Genomic DNA, 17,942 nt, shown 5'->3' on the forward strand with positions numbered 1-17,942 from the left:
AGAAGTTGCCGCCACAAAGGGCACTTTTCTTCCCCAGGCTAGCCATGAGTGAAATCAAGAAGCATACAGTGATCCAAATAATAAGTACTGTTACGCACAGACTCACATATGAAGTGCACGGATGGTGATCGTCTGCTGACCTTTTTGAAGAAGGATGTCACAGAGCTTAATCCTCAATGGCTGGAACCAACTACCAGTATTGTGGGTAATCCTTGGGTCTTTTGGCTCGGCATCCTCTCACAATTTCCCTCGTTCTGGATTTATACAGAGACTACTAGTTCGTGTCCCATTTGCGTTGGTCATCTGTTATCTTTCTTTTACGTAATTCTTGCAAAGGTGGCGTACGTATGGATGATAGTTATCTATCTCATGGGTATTTAAATTAGGATAGGTGTGTGTGTTTGACACACACTCACACAGATTAGCATAATTTGCAATCATGCATAAGACTCACAACTCTCTCCTTTACAGACTTAATATTGACAATAGAGAGATCGTGCTCTCCAATTCTTCATTTTGTTGATAACATCCTTCCATCTATAACCAGATGGTGGGAGAGATTTCCTTTTTTAATTTCAATATTCTAAAAGTGAGGACTATCAAGAAAAACCATTTTTTTAACAAAGATAAGACGAATTTGAGTAATTACCCTTCTTGTTTAATAATAATAATAATAATAATAATAATAATAATAATAATAATAATAATAATAATAATAATAATAATAATAATAATAACAAACAAGGTAAATTTATAACCGAAAATCGAGAGAACAATTGACATTGCAGGCCATAACAAACCTTGCGAACCACCTCTTCATAAAAAGGCTAAAAATTTCATCGCCGAGATTAGACTTGGGGGTATCAAGTAACTCAATTTACATAGGGCCAGCCCTAGGAGAGCTGTTAACCAGCTCAGTGGTCTGGTTAAACTAAGATATACTTAACTTTACATAGACAAAAAAAAATCCATAACAGAAACGCAGCTTTAGAACGATTCTACAGAGATTCCAGACATAGAGGAGAGGAAAAAGGATCAGGGAGTTTATAGTGAACTTAGGCGGGAAAGCTGTACCACGACCCTTCAGAGCAATCATTAATGTTGTAACAGCACAGCTGAACCTCCCAGCCCTGCCAGTCTTGATATTGCATAATTATCAGGGCGGCATGAGGAGCTCGTCGACGTGACATTTGGAAACCAGCGATAAACGTTAACTTCACTATAATGAGGAAAACCTATAATAGTTCGCGGCATTGTTTTCAGAATGTAAGAAGACTACTTTCCAATGAATGCTTTTCGTTTCTCTTTCTCCCTGTCCCTCCCGGACTCAAATTTTAAGTGAGCTATGAAGTACCTTTCATTACAGTAATACAGACTATGATTCCTTTTGTTATTTTGTGTCTCAACATAACACGCCTTTCCCCTTTACGACAAGTCTTTGGATGTGAGGTTGATGGCCCAGTAATCTTTTCTTGACCCTCAACTGACGCTCGTAACTATTCTCATTCGGGTCGACTGGCGGCCGTAAGACGGGGTTGACCCACCAACCCCAAGAGAAGTGAAACATAAAAGATAAACATGATCAAGCCCTAAAGAGTAATGAGACGATTATGTTTCATGACGCGCTATTACCTGTCATACACGCGTGCACAGTAAAGTTAAGTATACCTTAGTTTAACCAGACCACTGAGCAGATTAACAGCTCTCCTAGAGAGAGCTGGCCTGAAGGATTAGATTTATTTTACGTGGCTAAGACCCAATTGGTTACCTAGCAAAGGACCTACGGCTTATCGTGGAATCTGAACCACATTATAGCGAGAAATGAATTTCTATCACCAGAAATAAATTCCTCTTATTCTTCACTGGCCGGTCGGAGATTCGAACTCGCGGCCAGCAGAGTGCTAGCTGAGAACGGAACCCACTCTCCCAACGAGGAACTATCACATGCACAGTAAAATGAATTGTAAATTGTAAACAAGAAACTCATAAAACAAGAAAAGCTTTACTGATAGGCTAACCAGGCATTCTGAAAAAAAAGTTTTATCTTAAACGTAATGTAGGCAATGAAATTACAGACACAATAACAACCGTAAAAAGACTGATTCCCGTTGAGATAAAAAAAAAAAAATGCTACTCTGCATTTCTTCTCCGTGAAAATCTAGAGAAACATGATTTCATTATTCTTTGGAAACTTGAACGGCGACTTACTGCATTACCTGATCACGTGATGGCTCTCCTGAAGGTCTGGGGAGGTATGTTTTCAGAATGTGGTGGGAGGACAGTTAGGTGGGTGGAGAAGGAACAAACAAACGGCTTTTACTACAGCCGTTTGCATAGAGGACAAAATTACATTGGATAGTCTGTGTGGAATGTAACAAGTTGAAATGTTTGATAGCACGAGCGCGCGCGCACGCAGGCACTCATTTTATATATATATATATATATATATATATATATATATATATATATATATATATATGTATGTATGTATACAGTATATATGAATGATTATAATCACTTTAACACGTGATTCGTTTATCACACATCACCCCAGGTGAAAAAATAAGATCTGTTCCGACTTTCTTTCCAGGCCATTGACGAAGGACTGATATACAGTGTTAGAAATCACAATGTATATATTACGAGACAGTACGGGTCCACCACTGACAGGATATAAAGGAAGCAATCTTAGTTATTTTGCTACCGTTGCAACATTAATCATCTGTGTTAAGTGAAACTTGTAAAGTAAGATATCTATGAGACATGCAAGTATTTGTATGCTGTGTATTCTAGATCTGTAATTTACACTCCCGCAAGTTTACAGAATAAAGCCTCGTGTCAAGATGTGACATTTCTTTTTATGTAGTGCCCATAAATGATTACTACCAGGCTGGGAACCAAACAATCTGCAGCCACCCAAACATTATATAAAAATTCAAATGGGCGATAAATGGGCCAATATTTATTACCTTTTAACGATGTTACTTTGTGTTTCACTGTACATGCTATGTACAGTACATCCGAAGATTTTCAGTTATTCCGTGTCTACGCAATCCATCGGAGAGCAATTATATATCATGACGCATCCGACAACCTTGGTCCAAACTTTCCTAGAGTGGTGTCTTAGCCACAACACTTTCCCACAGATCATTCAACATCACTGAAACTGATTGGTTTGCCTTTGTTTGTTTTCAAAGACAGATTTCCGCTTTTTGGTGGGGATAAATCTAGTGTAGCCAGTCTGCACGGACAGATACTGTAATTTGTCATTATTTCGGGGTTTCTGGGATCTGAGTTGCCATGAGCCTCTTGACTCTTAACTGGAATCATCCAAATAATACCTTGAATATTACAATGACGGAATAAAATAGTGTGTATATATATATATATATATATATATATATATATATATATATATATATATATATATATATATATATAAATAAACATGTTACGGCAAAAAACTACACATTTTAACAGAACACATTTTATTGGTACAATCAATTGTTCCCTTTAATTTTCTTAATTGACATTAAATGTACGCATTGCATCCCATGAAATATGCAAAAACCAAACCACTAATTGCAAAGTTCCTTTTGAAACGCAGCCTGTGTTACTTTTACAAGATATTCGTAAATGACAGTTATATCCTGTCTGACATCAAACCTGAAATATCCGTTATCAGCCTGTGATCGAAAGACGTATTATACACATATTATTGTTGCAAAGACAGATGGATAAACAGATAGACAGATAATACAATGACTTTCCTGATATCGCGGCTCTAGAAATGAAATCTCAAGTGTTGATGGGAGACTCTCAGAGCTGACAGCGCAACAGATGGCCTGCGGCCCTTTGTGGTACGAAAGGAAGGGGAGGCGCAACAACAACGGCAAGACACCGTTCAGCATCGATGTGCTGGATAGGAAGGTTAACATAAGACGCATTAAAATCTCATTTATGGAAAAGTTCAATATCGTCTTTATAAAGACAGAAACAGTATCAATGTTCAAGTGTTCAGTAACCGTTACCTAAGCTGAACATTGCCGTAGTAGTTTCTGTATTTGGCAGAGTCGTCAGTTGTTTATATACTGAGTGTGTCTGTGTGTGTGTGTGTGTATATATATATATATATATATATATATATATATATATATATATATATATATATATAACTCAGTTTGACACATGAAGTAATAATCTTTTGTCTGAATACTTAACACAACTGGGAACTCCGTTCTCTAAAATTCTCGCAGCGACGAAAAGAAGAGGCGAAGTGTCGAGCCTAAATTTCTTCACCTCCCAGTCAGTTACTTCGCCAGAAACTTCGCAGCCAAGGTCACGAGGGTAAACTTGCGAATAAGGCGAATAAGCGTTTTATTAGCTTGCACTTTTTTCTATCGAACTCCACGTATTTTTATAGCTTGACTTCTCTTCAAGCACATTATATCCAAATAACGGAATAAATGCAGGCAATGCATTGATTGTATTCATGTAGTAGAATATAACTAAGCATCATATTGCATTATTATTTGTCATTATTATTACCCAAAATAAACAGGAATTCTTAAAGAACAAGAGATAAGACTATGGACTTCCACAGTAAACACAAACAAGAGGAAGTAAAATTGTATATTCACATATTGAATAATTAATAGAGTTGAGTTCATGTTATTAATTGCAATAAGAATTATATATATATATAAATATATATATCTATATATGTATGTATGTATGTATGTATGTATGTATGTATGTATGTATGTATGTATGTACGTAAGATGAAATAACAAGGGAAGACTAATCTGATATGTTGACGAGTTTACTTTAGCCAGGGTGTAACTAGGCATCAGGGCGCTCCTATGCATCTGGTGACATCTAACCATCAGAGCACAACAAAGTACATATATTATGCTATAGCATATCACAGAAGTGTATCTAAACATTAGACGCACATGAATGCACCTAAGCAATGCAGTGTACATAAGCATCAGGGTGTATTCAAACATTTAGTCAAGGGTTCCCTAAGCGCTAGACCAAGGGGTACCTAACTTCGGGCCAGCCCTAGGAGAGCTATTAATCAGCTCAGTGGTCTGGTTAAACAGGTATACTTAACTTATTGGAGTATATCTATGACTAAAGGTAACTTAAGCATTATGCTGTATCTAAGCATTAAGAATCATCTGTAAATCAGAGTTAAAGTGTATGAAAGCATCAGGGTGCATCTAAGCATTTATGTGTCTTTACGAATTACGGTGTATATAAGCATTGTGGAGTACTTGTCATTAGAATGATCCTAAGCTACATATATATGTTAAAGCATCTGGGCGTGGCTAAGTATTCATGTGACTCTAAGCATAGTGTGAGATGTATCCAATTATTGGAGAGTATATAACCATCTGAGTGTACGTAAGTGCTCAGGATATGTAAACAGCAGACTCAGTAGTGAAAATTATTGCAAAAAAAAAATTAATAAGTGTTGCTTTAAAGATTCTTCTGTATGTGAGTTTTTCCTTATAAGAATGTAATATATTGTTAATTAAACTGATTTATGAAAATGTGGCTATAAGGCCAAGCACTGGGGGCACTTTCAGCCATAGAGCGCTCAAGGTGAAAAGAGGAAGTTGGAGTGGCTGGAAAGCAAGAAAGGAAGTGGAAACAGAGGAAAAGTAAAAGGCTAAAAAGTGGGTGCAGCTAGGGGCAGAAGGGACGCCGCAAACAACCTTTAGCAATGCTTACAGTGCACCACATGAGGTGCACTGACGGCACTAACCCCCTATACATTGCTATTTCACGAAGAGGCGTTAATCAAGGCTTCCCTTTAAAATGATACTCAGTTAATCTCTTTTTAGGTTGTATATACGACATTGTAAAGAGACATGTGTATTTACAAAAGAGTAATTTGCATATTTGAAAAAATCTGTTGAATGTGTTCCTGCCGAATACCACTGGTTACAAGAAGTGTTTAAATATGCCAGAGAGAGAGAGAGAGAGAGAGAGAGAGAGAGAGAGAGAGAGAGAGAGAGAGAGAGAGAGAGAGCCGCTTACAATCACTAACCCATTACTAAACTAACGAAAACTTTTCGACTCTACTCTTGAAATAAAAATATTGGAACAGTTTCTTCTTTTTAAGGAGCTCCCACCAAAGAGCGCCTCCATGTAAACATTTCCTCTCCTGATCTCACGCTTTAAAAATCCTCCGTGCCCTGGGGCAAGAGGAAATACACAGGACAAGGATTATTTTGTGTTAATACTTGATTCGCCGAACTCCCTCTTCGTCATCGCACTCTGGGATTCCCCGAATATACCTGTTGCTTACTTCATTCACAAGGTCTTGCCCCAACCGCCTCCACCTATTGCGTCACATAAGGTAGCACAAATGACGGTTTTTTCTCTCTCCCCTCTCTCTCTCTGTATGTGATTGTTTACGATACGTTTGCATCCCAAAGTGCATCTTCACGTGTGATATTAAATCGCATTACAAAAGACCATTTATGCAGTGTATAGACATATATATGAAATTTTTTTATCACACCGTGATTTATATACAATCATGAAGCTACAAATGTCGCTTAATATCAAATTCACGCTACCTCTGGAATATCCTCGATGGGGAATTATCACCGACGGGGAATTTATAAGTGATAAATGGACTGGTACTGCCGAGTCTCGATCCCACGACACAGGTACTTATCCAGCGACTCCAGTCAACGTTCTATCCACTGAGCTATCAAGAGATAGCTCAGTGGGTCCGTCGACTGGAGTCGCTGGCAGTACCAGTCCATTCATCAATTATAAATTCCCCCTCGGTGATAATTCCCCATCGGGGATATTCCCGAGGTAGCGTGAATTTGATATTAAGCGACATTTGTAGCTTCATGATTAGACAAATATATGTGTATGCATTTGTATGTCCCTGAATGTACGCTCGACAAACAACAAACAAAAGCACTTCTGCAGCACAACTTAATCGCAGTATCTACCGATTCAGTCCAGTCCAGCTTTTTGCAACAATAGGTTACTATTCAAATTTGTTTGTTCAGAATGCCTCGTGCATCTCCGCCCATAGCGTAACAAAGAAATTGCTTCCTTTTAGGTGAATAAAAGCCTCCCCCCCTCTCTCTCTCTCTCTCTCTCTCTCTCTCTCTCTCTCTATATATATATATATATATATATATATATATATATATATATATATATACACATCCGTTTATACGTATTTATACACGTCTATTTATAAGGAAAAGAGGAAAAGTCAGACGCGATTACCAGAAAAGTAATTACAAAGCCGACCCAAGTTTGAATTACTTTTTCTTGGTAGGAAATGGCTCATCGTTGACATTTCAATTTCTGCTTATTTACCGTTTCTTTTTGCATTACGAATGCTGCAACGGAAATCCTAAGAAGTTTGTTTCCTGCGCCGTTTGTCACTTGAATCTAGCGAATCATTTTCATCAGTGTTGTCGTGAAGATGCAAATCACACGCTTTCAAAGATCGAAAGGCTCTTCGGTCAATTTGCCCGATCATAGTCATTTCATAACATCCACCTCCAAGACTTTCCAAGTTTGGCACAAATCTGTCATTTCTCTTCCATGAGGCAGTGTGTCAGTCATTGTCAGGAAAGAGACGACGATCTAGCCGATTGCAATGTAACGTTAAAATCTAATTTTCAAAAAGTAGTAATTGTATTACGACACCGCGTGCAATGCATATTCCACAAGGTGCAGCTCACGATATATCTACAATGACGACTCCAAAAACCAGGAACTGCACATCGGCAATTCTCATGATGATGTCAGAAGCGCTTATCTTTGTGTACGTATTTTCCCTTTATCTGACTGGTTCCTCTTCCTGTTGCAGAGTCGGTGCGCATCCATCGGGAGTGAATGGCTCGCTGCCATCTCCGATGCTTTCATCCAGAAGGCGACTTTCATCCACTCACAGCTCGATTCCATACTTAGGTCACGCTGCTCTCTCGTGCATTTAGTTCAGATGATTTGCTGCATGACCACGAATTGAAAACACATCGGCGCGCGAGCGCACCCACCGACCCACCCCCACACGCAAACACTCACACATATTAGATGTTCATTCTCCATTTTTATATATATATATATATATATATATATATATATATATATATATATATATATATATATATATCGCGTGTCTAGTGAGCATACAACCTAGATCGTTAGGACCTACAAAAAAAATAAATGGAGACTGAACGTCTAAATTTGTACATAGCTAAAATAAATTCTAAGCACTTTCACAGCTACATTTAAGTGTACCTTCAATCCCTAAAACGAATACCAGAAATATCGTTAAAAATATGCTCTCATCTCAGCACATACTCGTATAACAATGACAAACCACAATAACCGCCTGCGTCACAATACCAAGTAAGAACAAACAAAACATCAAAGTTGACTTACAAACAGATAGAAGGGCTTTTATTTCTGGAGACAGGAAGGCAGCTAAGAACGACCCCTCTCCTGCCTTAACACTTTTACATCAAGAATACTTTATCAGATACATATATATATATATATATATATATATATATATATATATATATATATATATATATATATATATATATATATATATATATATATATATATATATATATATATATATATATATATATATATCACATTACCACTGGTGAAAAATAAGAGACGGGTGTAGGTCCCCTGGGAGTATATTGTGAATTTTAGCCAAATAAGTTTTGAAGGCCACTCCTACCTCGACACCGGAATGTCGGTGGATATGTAGCCTCTAACGGTTGTGTATGTTCGTCAGTACTGTTCCTGTAGTATATATATTTGTGACTTCTTGTACTCTTTATCAGCCCTTCGTCAATGGCTTGGAAATACAGTCGAAACCGGTCAGGACCTACACCCCGTCTCTTATTTTTCACCTGTGGTAATGTGTGATAAATGAATCACGTACAAAAGTGATAATAATCATATATATATATATATATATATATATATATATATATATATATATATATATATATATATATATATATATATATGATATATAGATATAGAGATAGAGAGAGAGAGAGAGAGAGAGAGAGAGAGAGAGAGGCCGCTTATATGTGAATAACACACACATGTATATGTATATGTGTGTGTGTGTTTCGTTTTTTTCAACATTTAGAATTTTCGTTCCTTTCCTTCCATTGTTCTGGAACAGGCAATGGAAGGATAGCCCGGGTTGCCAGAGTTGCAACAGAATCTGACTTTTGCTTTTAAACTTTTACTCTTACTTCATATGTGAGCATCTTTGTTCCACCTCCCTTCCAAGGGAAAACCCGAGCCTTTTTTTCCTCACACGTGTGTGTATGCGTGCATGCACATGGGCGTAAATGAAAAAAGAACGCAATGTGGGGTATGTACGATTATTTGAGGCAGAGAGCAGATACTGGAGATTCCGAGGCTTCAAAAATTGAAGTCGGCCTACATAATCGAGGATCGTTTTTAAGTAAACTCTCCATATTTAATGAGCACATTTCTATTCATTACCGAAATTAGATAAATTATTATTATTATTATTATTATTATTATTATTATTATTATTATTATTATTATTCACAAAATACATTTGTTCTCATGAAACAGGTTAAAAGACCTATAACGCTGCGAATGATCAGAAAAATCTAACTGGGAGATTTACCAGATATCAGTCAAAAGACGATTAACCAAACAGAAATACCAATCATTTTCCAAGACTTGTTCTTTCTTTTACTGCCGGAGCGGCATCAATGAAACCGGTGCCTTACAGTCACCCGGAATATTTGGATGTGAACTCACACCAGGAAAACAGCGACAGAGGGTTTCCCATTTAGTAAAGAGATGAATTAGTGGACTCCGGAAGTGACGCGACCGACTTTCTTACAGCAACCTGACCAACAATATTCGGTACAGTTTGTACCAGATGGTATTTTTTTTTTAAATATTATTGAGGGACGTGCAGTGAGAAGCGGAAAATACGTTACATACTCCACGCGACTTGCAATAACATTTTAATCAAGAGTTTCAAATCATAGATGTGGTCAACAAATCGTATCTTACACCAAAATGGTTTTAAAACTGCCTTCCTCCTCTTGTACGCACACACACACATATATATATATATATATATATATATATATATATATATATATATATATATATATATATATATATATATATATATATATAAAATAAAAAGTGTTAAAACCATACTGTAAGATTTTATCTGTTGACTACATTTATTTTTTCTTGTAAATCACGAGGAGTGCTTAACGTGTTTTCTGTTCTCTTTTCCTGCCTCTCACTGCACGTAACTCGATATTCTAAACAAATAGCATCGAGTGCATACCGTATTTGTGTGTGTATTATATTATATATATATATATATATATATATATATATATATAAATATATATATATATATATATATATATATATATATATATATATATATATATATATATATATATATATATATATAGTGTACAGATGTTCAAGAAGGTGAGAAAGAAAAGAATTTAAGTAACAAAAACAAAGGGACGGATCTTAGCAAGTATTGTTCAGAGGAAAATAATTTGTTCGATAGGAAAGTAAACGCAGAGAAAAACGTTAATGAGCAAATGAGCTCAATAAAATATGCAAAGACGACATGTTCTCTGAAGTGACTTCAGTCCTGAATCGACAGAGTATTTTGAAGATTTGTTGAATGTGGAAGACAGAAGGATGACGGGGCTGAATGACGGCTGAATGACTCAAGAATGAAAGGGGGGGGGGATATTATAAATTTGTGCATGCTTGTTGATGGAGTATGGTGGACAATTAAGAGGTCCTACGAATGAAAAGATCCCAGAAGTTGATGGGATTACAAGTGAGACGCTGCGCTAAGGCAGATGATCAGGGTTTGTCAGATATTTCTAGACGAGAGAAATGTTATGAAGCAACGGGCAAAAAAGTTTCCTGTATATACGGGTAAACGTGACGGGAGGCCATAAGTGCTATTGGGACATAATGTTATTTAGCAAACCAGGGAAGGAGAGATGTTTGGCAGGAATTTCATTGAGGACTTAGAGGGTATATGGATCCAGTGTTTGAAGTGAAACAATTATATGAGAAGTTAGAAATGGAAAGCAAAAAGCTGTATGCGGCATTCACGGACCTTTGCAAAGCTGATGAATGTAATCGACAGAGTAAATATAGAAGGTGCTGAGGATATATGGTGTAGCAGACCGGTTCAGATTAACTAAAAGTTTTATATGATGGAAGCAAAATGCATATTGGACTAAGTACACAGAAGACTTGCTGGTTTGGTGCAAAAGTAGGTTCGAGATAATGCTGGGTTGTTTCCATGGCTGTATAGTAACATACCGTTGTGGACAGAGTGAGACGAGAAGTTAAAGAAAGGACATTACCTGTTAGATACGATACTGACTTTGGAAATCCAAGTGACATTGCAAAAACGACAGGAAAAATTTTGAAAGTATTTTCCAAAGGACAATATTACAGAAAATGAAAACAAGAGTAAGGAATGAGGGTAAATAGAAACTAGGTGGAAGAATGGAAGTGTTTGATTCTTACACGTATGTGGGATAAAAGAAAATCCGTGTTGACAGGAGACAAGAGGTAAGTGGCAGAACAGGAAACAAGGTACGTGCAAAAGATCTGGAAGAGACTATGAATAACTAAGCTGTTCCCGTTCAGGAGCTCAACCAGGAAGCCAAGGTTGAATGCATGAAGGGACTTGCGCCAAATCTCCTTTATGCAAGTAAAGTACATATGTTAAGTGCTAAAAAAATGGTTCAATCTATTGTGATGAGATGTTGGAGTAGTAGATGTCATGTAAGAAGAATTTGAAGGGGTAAGATATGATACGCAGAAGTGCTACAAAGCGAAAGGATGGGGTGTTTTGCGATGATACAGTCATGTGGAAAGAATGGAAGATGTCAGGCTGAGTAATTCGGAAGGGTTTGAAGGGAGGAAGACAGGAAGACCTAGATGGACTGGAAGAGGTACTAGGAAGAAGTGCCTTGATATCCAGGAGGCACGAGATTGAGAACATGATAGAGGACAATGACAAAGTATGTTTCTGTGGTCAGACACAGCTACTATGCCTTCTGTGTAGGTGCACAAAGCGCCTGATGTGGAAGTATTCTGACCCACGATTAAGCGTGGAATATACACGCCGTATTAACCACTGTCTTGTATTGTTTGCCCACTGTAAGAAAGAACAGCTTAATATTATATATCTACATATATATATATGTGTATATATATCACATATATATGTATATATATGTGTGTTTGTGTGTACAATAATTGAAAAACGCTTCTGTGCCAGCCAAGGTGCAAAAGCACTTACCATGTAATTCCCTTTGGGTATAAGTTATTCCCAAGGTCTAGTGAATTCGACAGCAAGTGATATTTGTGCTTTAATACGCACACACACACACACATATATATTTATTTATTTTTCTTAAAAATCACAAATTTGCAGGTGATTTAAACCTTCCCTTTGGCTTTTGTGAATATACCAGTATATATATATATATATATATATATATATATATATATATATATATATATATATATATATATATATATATATATATATGTGTGTGTGTGTGTGTGTGTATGTATACGAATATATATAGCTATATATATGTGTATATACTGTATATACACACACACACACACACACACACATATATATATATATATACATATATATATATATATATATATATATATATATATATAATATATAAACAGACATATATGTACTGATATATTCACAAAAGCCGAAAGGAATGCTTAAAAGGAAACGACAGAAGTCTAGGTACTTCCGTGCATTTTACACATCTTGTGCTCTCGCTTCCTTTCAAACATTTCCTGTGGCTTCAGCTGATAATTAAATCACCTGCAAATCTGTGATTTTTAAGAGCGCGCGCACACACACACACACACACACACACACACACACACATATATATATATATATATATATATATATATATATATATATATATATATATATAATATATATATATATATATATATATATATATATATATATATATATATATATATATATATATATAATTCCATTCATTAGGTCACGCATAAACGATCATAAAAACAGTTTTTTTTATATCTCCTGTTGAAAAGCCAGGTCTGTTGCACATACATGCACAGTGATATGCACATGACAACCTAACTAGTCAAATGCCCTATTATCATGGATCTCTTTTCCTACAGCAGTCAAGCTGTTTTCTTTGTCTATGTCAGTCTCCTAATTACAAACACTACAGTAAAGTCTGCTGTCGTCAATAGGAACGACTATATGACATGACAGAAAACAACGTATCAACTCTCCCATCAGCTGAAAATGCATATGATGGGTAACTTGCCTAACACACTAGGAAGACTTTTTTTTTTCTTTTTATTCAAGAAGACGGCGCGCGTAGTCCCGGCGGATATATGAGTAACTGGCTGGCAAGATGCCAAGAAGCAAGAATTTTTCATCCAGACAGGAGTGAAAGAAGTTGCCAACGATTACATACTTGTAAATTTCCCGTTGTGTTTTTGCCGATGTCAGCAAGATACGTTTCATAACTGAAGAGCTAAGTAGAAGCTTTTGGAGGAGTTGCATGTACGGAAGAACTAAACTACAATAGATCACTAGCGGAGCGGGGGGGAGGCGGGGGGGCACCTGGGCATGTGCCCCCTCCCATGGAAAATAATGAGAAAATAATAATGCTGAAGATTTAGATAATAACATGAGAAATATAAAAATGGGAAAACAATTAAAAATCTATTATAGAAATAATTATAAAATTTTGAGAAAAAATAATAACAATAAAAATAATGACAATAATGTTAATGATAATAATAATGGATTCGGTATACATACATATATATGTATATGTATGTATAACCGAGTCACGAAAATATGGAACGTGATGAATATATAAATAAAGATAAAATCCACGAAGGAAATGGAAACACTGGAGTGCTGCGAGTCGAAAGGCCTCGCAGCACTCCAGTATTTCCCTTTCCTTCGTCGATTTTATCTTTATGTATATGTATTATGTGTGTGTATGTATAAAATGAAAATTGGTGCCGGGCCCATGAAATTTTTCTGGATCAGCTAGTTGCAATAGATGAAAGGGTAAGTCAATGCGAATGTTTTGATTCCTTGTTTATGTGGAGCTGGGGCAGGCGTGATGTTATTCGACAACGTGCATCTTCCTTCGTCTCCCAGCCACGTCAGGGTCTTGTTCCTTCAATTTTCAAATGTTCAGTGACAACTGGAGATATTCCAAGTGATGTAGAAAATATATGAATAGCTTCCATGCCTTAACCTTCCTCGAGGTGCAGGAAATGAGGCCACGACGAAGGTTAAAAGACAAGATATCACTCAGTTCTCGAGATGCAAGCACAGGTGCTTTCTACTTTGAACTCTCGTCGTCTCGTGGACATTCCATTCTAATTTTATATTAATAAAACAGACGTAATTATGCAAAATACACAAGTTATCTTAAGTAATTTTTAGCATAACACACAGCTGAGTAGCACATTTCTAAATATAACTAGTACGTCAGAGAGGACGTCATTCCAGTTTTGGTTTGTCTCAAATACCGCGTAGATACAGATAAATAAACAAAACTGTACTGTACATGAAGTTATTGCGGATGTACATGTACATACTGTATGTGTACAAAGTGAATGGGTGTATACTTACTGAATATCGGAAATGCTGTATTTATGAATGTACTTATAGATCAGTGTTTGCATAAACATACTGATATATATATATATATATATATATATATATATATATATATATATATATATATATATATATAGAGAGAGAGAGAGAGAGAGAGAGAGAGAGAGAGAGAGAGAGAGAGAGAGAGAGAGAGAGAGAGAGAGAAAAAATTTGCTTAATCCTCTCACTCAACAATTTCAAAGATAAACGTATAACTGCGGGTCTGAATCTGATGCTTTGTTCTACAGAAGAAGAAAGTATGCCTCAGTTTAAGCAGACCACTGAGCTGATTAACAGCTCTCCTAGAGAGGGCTGGCCCGAAGGATTAGACTTATTTTACATGGCTAAGAACCAATTGGTTACCTAGCAACGGGACCTACAGCTTATTGTGGAATCCGAACTACATTACAAGAAGAGATGAATTTCTATCACCAGAAATAAATTCCTCTAATTCTGCTAGCCGAAACTATACCGACCCGTCCAACGAGGAACTGCTTTGTTTTACAGGCAGCAGAAACATTGTACCATCTCAGAAAAAGATGAAACATTGGGAATGGTGGGGAAAAGCCTCCAGAGAAAACTTTAATAATGGCCAGAGGAGCAGAAATAATAGATGCTCAGCAATGAAATGAAAACAATGCGCCTAAGGCAGGACATACCTCTGCCCAGGCCAGTCAAATGCGTAGCCGGCCGAGAAACCCTGAAACCGCCGAAAATCCCTCTCTTTGTGTGTGCATGTTTGTGCGTAAGGCTATATCAGGAATGGATGAACAGAGCGAGGTTACAGGGGCGTCATTTAGGGGGGGATGGGGGGAGCAACTGCCCATCCCCCAAGACTCAAGATGCCCCCCCCCCAGCCTCAACTTGCCCGCCCTCACCCCACTAAGCCCCAAGAAGTCACAGAGCTAGGCTCGCTTCGCTCGTCAAACCGCCTTTGCCCGCCCCCACCCCCACATCAAAAATCTGAAATGACGCCCTGCTAGGTTAAACTTGTTACATATCTTTATTAAGAAAGCCTCCTTTGGTGCAAATCGCCTGAGACTCAACTCTCAGGCAGTCCTCTCCCAAACTCTGATTAAACAGAAGATTGCCAAATAAAGATATTTGCTTTTTCACCGAATTCATTTCAGAAGTTTTGGGAATCATGCCCTGCTATCCCACGCAGACGCGGTCAAGGCATCACCTCATTCCTGCTTCATTAGCAAACTTAAAAATGGCGATACTTGCTGAGTAAGTTAGTGAGTGCCACTGCATTTGATTTCACCAACGACGACCGAATTGTGCCATGCAATTCCAGACACAAAGATAAAGATGTCAATGCGATGTGATTACAGCTACTACTTCTGGCAAGGGACTGAGGATATGGGGTCATGAGGATAGACAGCCAACAAAAAGCCCCATTTACAGTCATGTAAGTATGAAACGAAACATAAGTTGAAAATGATCAATAGGCTATATTTGGGGCCAGCGTTATGTGAACAAGCAAGCATGTATGGTCACATAACTTGCCGGATTGCCTTTACTAGGAATGTAGAAAAGCTAAAAATCCTCGATATTCAGCTTCTCTTCCCTTATCGAGACCAAAAATTTATTTTACAAACTATATGTTTTTGTGATTTTCCTTGAAATCCTTGAAACTGCGACTAGGAAATGGAATGAACTGGTCGTTTCACCGGAGAACCGTGAAACCAGAAAGAGGGGTGGAAATTATCTCAAGCGGGCAGCCGATTGAGGCTACGGTCTACCCCAACGCCAAATCAAAGTCCTTCAAAAGAAGGCATCGTGCTTACCCCATATAAAAAACGAAGATGAAGATTAGCTGCAACATAGTTCAGACATTCATCTCTACTCATACTTAAGTACACCCAAGGTCTAGAGAATACACCTTTTGGTAAACGTGCAAAAGAGTTGCGTACAGTATTTCCGCAGGTGTCGTCATCTTAAAAACAGATCAGAGACAACAGGGATACACCCAAGCCCCAGGGTTCCCAAATCTGGGGTCGGGACCCCATGTCGTGAAAAAAATTGGATCCGTTTTTTCTCGACAATCCTTCACAGCGTTCAGGATAAGCGAGGGGAGAGGGTAAGCAGGCGGCAGAGTTTGCGGTTAGGCCTATGTTTGAGTGTTATTTGTGTCCGGCGAATTGCCTGCTTTAGCTGTATTTATGAATATCGGAGAGGCTCTTTTTTAAATAATTCAAATGGGTTTTTTGATAAAATAACCTATGTAGAAATTTTGAAAGGGAACCGAGATGACGACGAGACATTCAGAGGGGCGATATGCGTCTTTCTCGAGGGCTTATCACTGAGGTAAGCGGAGCACTCTCCAAGTCGTCACTTTCCCAGCCAAATTGTTCATTTTATAGTCAAGAACCGGTTCATTTAGTTTGGTAATTTAATCCCTTTACATTTTTGCCATCTGAGGCTTGATGTAGTTAATATTCAGTTAAAGTATAGCCTGGATGTTCAGAAATAAGTTTTCAACAAAATTGTAACTTTCAGAAGCATGTTTTTTTGAGTTTTTTGAACTTTGTATAACTTTGAGTTGTGTATTGTACCAGACTGCGTGGTCCTTGTGCGCTAATGTATATTAAAGTGAAATAGTCTATTTTTTTTTTTTTTAAATAAAATTGTAAAACCCTGCCTGATCTTGATGGACCTACGCTTCGATGTTTGCTGTTAGTGCCCTTCAGGCCTGATCATCCCAGTCCCATACCACCCAGGACTTACCTCCCAGTCGTGGGGGAAATTCGCGACACCCCAAGTGGGGTAGGAATGCTCGTTATGTGGGGTCATAAACAGGTCATGGGGTCGGTGGGGTACCCCCGGGGAATGGGTGTACAAAACATTCAAGCAGGGGGTACGAGGTATCGTGTTAAATTCAATGTTTTGTATAGTAACAGCTACTGGTACCCTCATTGAGGAAAAAATAAATTAATAAATAATTATTGTTTTAAATCACAATTAAAATGATTACTGTATGATTACAGGTACCGTCTTATTGTTAAGGTAAGCCTATTTATTTTGCATTATTAACCGTTATCTAACCAAACCAGTACCCGGCTTGCACCTGCGGGTTGAGGCTTAACGCGCTTCATACGTCGTCAGTTCTACTTGTACAATACTTAAATACCACCATATGACCAAAAAT

The 17,942-nt window shown here is 37.5% G+C and overlaps 1 protein-coding gene across 2 annotated transcripts in view; it reads right to left on the reverse strand.

The window, feature by feature from the left end:
* Positions 1-17,942, reverse strand: part of LOC136852872 (sodium/mannose cotransporter SLC5A10-like) — a 48,712-nt gene that overhangs the window by 25,210 nt on the left and 5,560 nt on the right. The window contains exon 1 of one of the 2 annotated variants that reach the window (XM_067127788.1): positions 6,594-6,615. The exons of the other annotated variant lie outside the window; for it this stretch is intronic. The gene's annotated coding sequence lies outside the window, so the exon portion shown is untranslated. Of the gene's footprint in view, positions 1-6,593; positions 6,616-17,942 lie in introns of those variants that run through there. 2 annotated transcript variants of the gene reach the window in all.

The sequence above is a fragment of the Macrobrachium rosenbergii genome, chromosome 3 (genome assembly GCF_040412425.1).
Source record: "Macrobrachium rosenbergii isolate ZJJX-2024 chromosome 3, ASM4041242v1, whole genome shotgun sequence".
Lineage (NCBI taxonomy): Eukaryota > Metazoa > Arthropoda > Malacostraca > Decapoda > Palaemonidae > Macrobrachium > Macrobrachium rosenbergii.